The 9,600-nt window shown below is 49.2% G+C and overlaps 1 pseudogene; it reads right to left on the bottom strand.

Moving 5' to 3' along the window:
* Positions 1–1,071: 1,071 nt before the first annotated feature.
* On the bottom strand, positions 1,072–1,996 carry LOC146171888 (uncharacterized; annotated as a pseudogene).
* Positions 1,997–9,600: the final 7,604 nt, after the last annotated feature.

Below are 9,600 nucleotides of genomic sequence, written 5' to 3'. Positions count from 1 at the left end.
TTGTGCAAGGGCTCTAAGTGAGCCTGTTCACATGAATCTTTTTGTGTGAGCATGCTTTGCTTTGTCGTGACTCTACAATTGCCGGGTTGTCCCTGTCAAGGGAACGTCAAGAAAAATACAAAGGAACGTCGCCCCGTGAAAAATAGCCGGAAGTGCTTTTGTTCAACTGTTCACCCTTCCCGTCGAGAGGCGCTATTGTCAAGTGAGGAATGCCTATTGTCCAAATGAGACGATCGGAGTGACACGTCCGCTGACGTACTGGAGAAGAAAGGAGCATGAGGATTATGGCCATTAGAGGATTTCCCGTGAATGCAGGAAAGAGTTGCAGTTGCCGGAAAGGGACAATGCTGGGAGCAGTATTCGAGTCGCGCACGTACACTTGGGTTTCTGAGAAGGAAATCCACTTGCCGGAACCAACATAGCGGATCTTTGCAGAAGAATCGAAATTTACCTCCTCGCCGTTCCCAAGCTCTGCCCGACAACAAGTGACCACGCCCGACGAAACAATACTGGACCAGTCAGTGCATGAGACCATCAGTGCAGTGATGTGTCCGATTGGTTGCCGATATCTGAGGGGTGTGCCCTGGAACTGATTGGTCAGCATCTTCAGAGAGGGGCTGGGCATAGGGGATTTAAGGACGTTGCAGAGCACGAAATGACGCTCTGAGCTCTGGGTAAACGGCTCATCCAGACGCTTCTCGCTATGAACTCTTAACGCTTGCTATTTTGCTGATATACCCTTTTTTCATGTAAATAAGTTTTCTCAAAGTGCCATTAAACCTGCTTGTATGTATTTTACCAATTTCGAATATTCAATCCTTCATCAACCCGGAGTCTCTGCACGCTACCTAGTGAAGGCCGGGTCGACTTCGTCTCAGCGTCACGACATCGTGCTTATTCCCCGAAGCGGAGATGTTAGTAGCTCCAGTCATCGTCACCAGCCTGCTTGGACGGGGTGGTGTTATGGTAATGACTTTGCGGGTGACGCGTCGGCAAGTGTTGATCCATGCGGTGCTGAAGGGAGCTGAGCTGTCGACTGATATCGTCGATACGGCGTGCAAGCTTTGGGGTTCAGAGGTGCGGCGACAGCCTGGACGATGGGCGACAACTATGGGAGAGAGACCTTGATGACGAGATCAGCGATCCCGGCAAGTTGGTCGAGAGGTAGCGTAAGCTAATCCTGCAGAATTGCCTGGACGTGCAGTGGAAGTCGTTAAAGCCAAAGTGCTCTCTGTAAGGAATCCTTGACTTCCTGTTGGTCAACAGAGCATGCATGTGGCGGAGGAGCTGCGAAGGTTTGCGCTCGGCATGTTTTCCGGACTGTAGTTGTCGCCCCTTCTGGTCTTCCGAGAGTGACAGGCGATGGATGACCTCAGTCTTGAGGTATTCCTAAAGGTTGGCCGTTGGTGGTTTAACAAGGATATCCCGGCCCAGTCGAAAAAAACTACAGAACTGTGTAAAAATACGACAAAATATCCTGTAGTTCTGTCATAACCATCAGATTTTTCTGTAGTTCTGTAGTTTTTCTGTAGTATATTTCTGTTGTCTGTAGTTCTGTTGCACTTTTCTGTTGTAACTACAGAAATGTCTGATGTTCCTACAGAATATTCTATTGTCACAACAGGTTTCCTGTCAAAAGCCGCACAGAAATTCTGTCGTACCATCAGAAAATTGTCTGTAGTTTTTTCCGACTGGGAGCCTTCGTTGGTATAGCGGGAATCGCGACGGGTGACGACATAACCGTAGCGATCCGGTCTTGCGTCATGTGTGGAAGAGAGAACTGAGCCTCGACTTGGGTGAACCATACCTCGGGCGAGTCGAACCAAAACAGCGGAAGGTTGACAGCGGCACACCAGACGTCATGTGGGGCAGCGTGCGGGATACCGTCCGCAGGGGTTCTGACGTCCTCGGCCGAGCCGGCAGGATGCTGCTGCACTGAAGCGTTGAGTTGGCCATGTCGTTCCCGAAGCTTTTGCTGTTGCTCGTGCTCCTCCATAACGATACATTATTGTCCGGGTCACCAGATGTGGGATGCATAGATCGGCGGAATCACTCATGAGTCGACTCACTCGGGCTCACTCAGGCTCACACTCAGATCATGATCTGAGTCATGAGTCCGGACTCACATTCAGATTATGATCTGAGTCTTGAGTGAGTTCGGACGCACATTCAGATCATGATCTGAGTCGTGAGTAAGTCCGGACTCACAATGAGGTCGCGATTTGAGTCCTGAGTGAGTCCGGATGCATACTCAGTTGACGATCTCAGTCGTGAGTGAGCCCGGACTCACTCAGATTATGATTTGAGCCGTGAGTCCGGACAAATTATGATCTGAGTTTGAACGAGTCCGGACTCACATTCAGATTATTATCTGAGTCTTGCCGAGTGCGACCTAGAAAGTTCCTATGAAATCAAATGATTCTCCGTTTGCTGTTTATTTACTTCGGAATATCTCGCAAATGATTTCACGGGTTAGCAGTTCTTTGGTGCACAGCGATGCGAATGAGCCAGGCTAGCCATGCATAGCTAATATTGTAACGGGTATTGTGCTAAACGTCCAGGCAACGCTCTGAGCCTAGAAGACTGCCGAAGTCCGAGGGCGGTCCGAGCAGCGGTCTGAGCGCGGTTCCAGGCAACCAACTTCGTCGTCTACGCCAACTAGCAACCACTTCATCGTCTACGTCAACTAGCCACTGAATGTCTCCGCTTCGTCGTCGACTATAGTTTGTATCACTGCCCCCCTCCTCTGTAGCATCGACTCGATGCGACGCGGTGCTACTAGGAAGAAGTCAGCGAAAGGGTGCACTAAAGTGTCACAAGGACCCAGCGGCGTGGACGAAAAGTTCAGTCATGCACGATCATGATAAGGCTTCAGCCGAACCACGTGCGCGACTTCAGGACGCTGTGGCCTTCGGGATGGAGCTGAAGCTACGGGAACAACGGCGTAGGTGACTTCACTGATACGGCAAACAATCTCGTAAGGGCCGAAGTATCGGCGTAGTAATTTTTCAGATAGGCCGCGATGACGAACAGGTGTCCAAACCCAAAAGAGGTCGCCCGGCTCGTAAGTGACGATTCTTCGGCTGAGGTTATATCGAGCAGCGTCATTCGCCTGTTGTCGGTGGATTCTGAGGCGTGCTAGTTGCCGCGCTTCCTCAGCACGCTGAACAAAGATGTCGGCGTCAAGTTCGGCGTCAGAGCCGCAAGAAGGACTAACTGGCATCATGGCATCCAACGGTGTGCTCACTTGGCGACCGAAGACAAGTTGGAACGGGGTCAGTCGCGTCGTCTCTTGAGTGGCGGTATTGTACGCGAAAGTTATATAGGGCAAAATTGCATCCCAGGTGCGATGTTCTGCGTCCACATACATAGAAATCATGTCTGTGAGGGTGCGATTGAGGCGCTCCACCAGCCCGTTGGTCTGAGGGTGATACGCCGTCGCACGTCGATGGCTAGTGTGAGTCAGAGTCATGACCAACCGGATCAGGCGAGCCGTAAAAGCTGTTCCACGGTCAGTGATTACCACGGCAGGGGCGCCATGACATAGGACAATGTTATGAACGAAAAATTGAGCAACTTCGGCTGCAGTACCTTTAACAAGGGACGCGGTCTCTGCGTATCGTGTTAGGTAATCTGTCGCGACGACTACCCAACGGTTGCCAGACGAGGATTTCGGAAAAGGACCGAGAAGATCCATGCCCACTTGATGGAAAGGAGTCTTCGGCGGAGCAATAGGCTGAAGAAATCCAGCGGGTTTCAATGGCGGAGACTTCCGACGTTGGCAGTCACGACATGAGCGTACATAGGCCCGCACCGATGGGAGTAACCTGGGCCAATAATGCTTTTGACGAATTCGTGCAAGTGTACGGCTCACCCCCAGGTGGCCGGCGGTGGGTTCATCACGACAGGCACTCAATATATCTCGGCGCAACTCGAAGGGCACAACAAGGAGAAACGTCTCTTCACTGTTAGCGAAATTTCGCTTGTAGAGCACGTTACCACGCAGAGTGAACTTTGAAGCCCACGATGAAACACACGGGGAATACGGGCGTCGACGCCCTGCAGATAGCCGACGAGTGACGCTAACTCTGGGTCCATTCTCTGCAGCTGCGCCATTTGGGTTGTACTAATAGCCCCCAGAAAGGGAAAATCATCTGCCGTTTCTTCTGGACATATGGCGATGGGCGAGCGTGACAGACAGTCAGCATCCTGATGCTTCCGTCCTGATTTGTGTACGACTGTTACGTCATACTCTTGTAATCTAAGGCTCCATCTAGCCAATCGTCCTGAGGGGTCTCTGAGGCTCGCGAGCCAGCATAATGAATGGTGGTCGCTTATAACGCGAAAAGGTCGGCCATAGAGGTATGGTCGGAACTTGGTGAGGGTCCATATTACCGCCAGACATTCTTTCTCAGTTGTTGAATAGTTGGTTTCGGAGCGGGTAAGTGTACGGCTCGCGTAAGCGATGACCCGTTCTGCACCATCTTGCCACTGAATTAGTACTACACCAACCCCAACGTTGCTGGCATCAGTGTGAACGTCAGTTGCGGCGTTTTCGTCAAAATGGCCTAGTATCGGAGGATTCTGTAGGCGGCTGCGAAGCTCAAGGAAAGCGGCCTCTTGTTCACTTCCCCACAGGAACGGCGTGTCATCTCGAGTCAGTGTGGTTAGCGGTTGTGCGATGTGCGAAAAGTCTCGTACAAAGCGTCTGTAATAGGAGCACGAACCTAAGAACCATCGAACCGCTTTCTTGTCAGTAGGGTGCGGAAAACCGGAAACGGCAGCTGTCTTTTCAGGGTCCGGGCGAACACATTTTGCGCTGGCCACGTGACCAAGGAAGCGAAGTTCCTCAAAGCCGAAGTGACATTTTTCCGGTTTGATTGTCAGGTTGGCGTCTCGGAGAGCTTTTAACACAAGGCGCAACCTTTCCTGGTGTTGGTCAAAGGTGGTCGAAAATATGACATCGTCCAGGTAAACCAAACACGACTGCCATTTCAAACCGGACAGAACGGTGTCCATCATGCGTTGGAACGTGGCCGGTGCCGAACATAGGCCGAACGTTAGCACCTTAAACTCATACAAGCCATCGGGTGTCACGAAAGCCGTCTTCTCCCGGTCTCTCTCATCCACTTCTATTTGCCAGTACCCACTTTTTAGGTCTAGCGACGAGAAGTATCGGGCATCTCGCAGTCGATCGAGTGCGTCGTCTATGCGGGGAAGTGGGTAAACGTCCTTTTTAGTGACGAGATTAAGTTTTCTGTAATCGACACAGAACCGCAGAGTATTGTCCTTTTTTCTGACGAGAACAACCGGCGAAGCCCACGGGCTTGTAGACGGTTGAATGACATCGTCGGAAACATTTCGGTGACCTGTCTCTGAATCGCTGCTCGTTCCTTTGGAGAAACGCGGTATGGGCGTTGGCATACGGGGCGCGTGGTCTCCTCTGTTATTATACGGTGCTTGGCGACCGGAGTTCGGCCCACTTTGGAAGACGTTGCGAAGCAGTATGCAAAATCTGCCAAGACAGCCGAAAAAAGATCCTTTTGAGCCGGCGATAACTCGGTGTTTATTTCGACAGGTGGCAGAACATGACGAGGTCCAGTGTCGTCTTGAAGGGCTTCTTCCACGGTGGACAAATGTGGACACTCCGCGACGTCTTGGAGGAAGGAGATCACCGTGCCTTTGACGAGGTGCTGAAATTCGTTCGAAAAGTTGGTGAGCAGAACGGTAGTGCAGCCATCCCGTATCAATATTATCAGGCTAAGTTCGAAGAGACCATGGCGTAACCACATTTTAAATGCTCTTTCTTATTGCGAAAGAAATCACAGGCTCACCAACACAAACCAAGAATCTTGTCCGATATTTTTTTTGTGCACCATTGCTCTAATTGGGTAGGCTGTTTGAGGAGGTAAGAAAAACGTGGCTACGTACGCGGGTAATTTAAACGCATTACGGTATAGCTGAAATTTTGCTAGGGTCGATTTAGTCCAAAACCTTTCCAACATAATTCGCCTACGGCACCACGATGGTTACATCCAGGGCCGCCCTATATTTTGCCCACCCATCGCCGAAATTTGACCTCGACTGATCTGGAGAAAAATCTGTCTAATTTAATATGACTATGAAAAACAAGATGGTGACCTCCAAATTTGACCGGGGCCACCCTCAAATTTGGTCCCCTTACTCCAGTAGATTGACCTGAGCCGATTTCGGACCAAAGTGAGTCTTTATCTAGGTCTTCGTTCGGTTCCCTCCGGTATTCTGGATTTGAGGATTTGAGGGTTCTGCGTCTCTCGAAGTGCAATAAAGCGACGCGTGAGTTAACCCACGAGTTCGTCATCAGTGCTTTGAAGGTTGGATAAGGCTGGATGCAAATTTCTACGTTGTTCACTCTTCGATTTCAGCGGATCAATTAGGCATAGGAGAAGGTTCCACGTAGTCTTGCGGTCTAGGCAACCTTTGAGGGATTCGCACCTTTTTAGCCAATTGTAGAGAGCGAGGTCACATGCGTATTGGTCTGCTTAAGTAGTTAGCTTCGCTATTCGAATTCTGAGTTTTCGATTCTGCCTTTGTTTCGTCCACCATTTTATGAGACTACGTCTAGCTTCCCAAAGGTGTAGGAGATGGTTGTCAACAGCTGGGTGGTCGTTCATGGTGGCAAGGGTTTTTGTGTGGCTTTCTTTAAGGTCGAGAATAGATGCCGCAAACTCTTCGTAACAAGTTATTTGTATGATGTAGCTAGTTTAGTGTACCTCCTGAATTTCTCCCAGTCTGTCACTCTGGCTTGCCCACGTGGTTTGCTGTGCTTGTTGCTTTCTAAGATGTTCTGCAGCACGTAATGAGCGCTGCCTAAGGTCTCTCCCGTATTTAGCCACTCATAGTTGCGGTCGTTGCGGACGAGCGTGAGGTCGGGGAGGTATCCTGAGTTGTGTTGGTACCGACCGCCTCCAGTAGGATGCTGCGGGCACGGCCGCTCGATGGAAGCGCACTGGGTGCGGCCTGCTGCGTCGCGCCGCCGTCAATGGGCAAGCGCGTCCTTGGGGAGTTTACAGTTGCGCCCGCTATATCTGCTGAGGGCGCCACTGTTCGGGGACACGTCGCCGCCGGGGTCGCCGGCTTTGAGCGCGCGGTTTGCTTCCTTTCTGGGCGCGTTCGCCTCGCGTCTGCGTGGTAAACGCAAACGTTTTTGTGTGCGCGTGTGCAAGCACGTGAACGTTGATGTTGTTAACGTTTGTTTTTTTAAGGCGAAAGCCGTTCTAGGCTCATGGAGCGAAAATCTATGTGCAGAAGCTGTGCCTGTTATCTATGCGTCGCATCTGTGCACTGGTGTGCCAGCCGCAAAAGCGGACGTGCAAGGAGGGAGATTAAGATGAAAATGATTGATGTTGATAGGTAACCAATAAAAGTTATAATCACTGTTAGAGGTAATGACTGATGCTAATGACTAATAATGGTTAATGATGACTAAAATGATTTGTAATGGCCAGCATATCAGCCTACATGTAATGACCGCCATTGATTAGAAATGAGTAAAAGTGCTTAGCGATGTGTGGTAATGACTATAATAGCTAGGCATGACTCATCATTACTGTTAATCACTACGAAATGACCAATATGTGAACCGACGACATGTAATGACCACTGCTGATTGTAAATGAGTAACCCGCTTAGTTATGAGTGATAAGGGCTACAATGACTGCGCGGCAGACTCATCATGACTGAAAAACGACCAATATATCAAACGACGACTTGAAATGACGAACTGTGGCAAACGATGAGAGGCAAATGATAGGAGAAGGGTAGGCTTTCGCCGTCCTGCGCTTAAGAGACATCTAAGAGACACCCGCGCTAGTTGTGTCGTCCTCTTTTCCTGTGTTCCTGTCACGTTGTTTACCATTTTAGTTACCAGGGAGCTGGCCAGTGAACTAGGATTTTTAACGATGGGTTGTGAAGCAGATGAACACGAGGTAGCATCAGAAGCTTTTCTCGCAAGTTATGTTGCGAGGACATATCAGAAAAACCTACGAAGGGTATTTTTTTTATATAAGCATGCAATTTGTTCTAAATTTTGCCGCGCTTAGTCTGAGTAGCATTGCAAGGAAAGGAGCCTGTGCATAAAACATTTGTTTATACTGTTGAGACTGTTTGAGCTGATGCGATAAAATTAAAAGCCACGTTCCGCAGAAAATCCGGCGCCCGCTCTGTCGGCGGAAAGCCGGAAAAAAACCTCTCTGGTCAGAGGCACTTTAGTTGGTGATATGGCCAGACACCTTTGGCGCAATGAGAACGCATGACATGCTCAATGTGGCAGGAGCTGCCAAACTAGAGAGAGTCAATAAGATGTAAGGGTGAAATGGGAATTATTGAAAGCGGGACCCTTAGATCCCAAGTCAGGCACACTATACTCCTATAGGGCACATTCGTACAGCTTCGGTAAAGAGGGGCTTTATATAGCTATGTGTCGGGTGCTATTTCATATAATGCGGTGGCTTGAGGCTGCATTCTAATGATAAGCGACAGAGGCAGCAATTACGGGATACGCTGAATAAGCAGGTAGCAAAGTGCGGGCATTCTAACGAGGCTCCTCAAGGAGACTTAAGAAACCCAAGTTTTGTTTATCACTACCAGGTTGTTGCTTAATTTGTGCGATATTTGGTAATGGTTTTGAGGCCGCATGTCTGCCGAGCAAGAGCCTGTTGCAGGAAATATAGTCAACTGGACCAGTAACAGGTTAATGATATCCAAGGACAATGGAGGCTTGATGTACCCGCAAAGGAAGTAATCAAGCTTTGTCAGCTTACGAGCACCTTCATTAATAGGATGATGAAGTCTGAAAAGGTCCGGTGAAGTAGCAAGCTGTGTAAACGTTTGGTGTCATCATTGTTTTCTCAGTGCACACAGTACCTGCAGCTAATCTATAAAAACAATGATCGTGCCCAAGCTAATGCGCTATGCAAGATATCGTTAAGTTGCGGCCCCCACTGACAGCGAGCTAGGCTGGAAATGTCAACTCAACAGTGGAGCAATATTTATGGCTATGGCATAAACCTCGCTCAAGGAAGGTTTTCCGTCTGCGATTGGTAATTTTCTTCCTTTTTTTGTGTGCCCATTAAACAATCGTACTCGGCTGCTCGCTGAATCTCGGCTGCAGTTGCACTCTGACGCGTGAACATTCTTGTGATCGCAGCTAAGAGTTTCACAACAGCAACACTCGATGCGCATTCTTCCATTGAAAATTACGAACCAGCAAAATTGTATGGGTTTGCGAGCAGCCAATAAAAATAGTAATAAAATCTTTCGGCGCATACACGTAGCACCTTGAGGCAGACCGGCTCTATCAAGCGCGCTTATTTTGTCCGGTCATGCAAAATGCGGGAAGCCATGACGGATAGCGTTCTGGCGTACAAAGTTTAAGGTCTCCAACTGAGTAGAAGATCCCAGGTTATCATATTTAACCTAATAAACATCTTCATATTTCCACCGTAAAATTTGTCACAGTGAGATAGAAAGGTTGGTTACATGTCGCATTTTCACAGAGGTTGCTCATAGTAGGATATTTTTTTATTAGATAGCGCTGGCAGCTTAGAACAGGTTGACATC

Source organism: Amblyomma maculatum, unplaced genomic scaffold, assembly GCF_055883805.1.
Source record: "Amblyomma maculatum isolate TAMU_Amacu unplaced genomic scaffold, ASM5588380v1 scaffold_16, whole genome shotgun sequence".
In the NCBI taxonomy this organism is placed as follows: Eukaryota; Metazoa; Arthropoda; class Arachnida; order Ixodida; family Ixodidae; genus Amblyomma; species Amblyomma maculatum.
The sequence above is the reverse complement of the archived record's forward strand: the minus strand, read 5'-3'. Positions and strand labels throughout refer to the sequence as shown.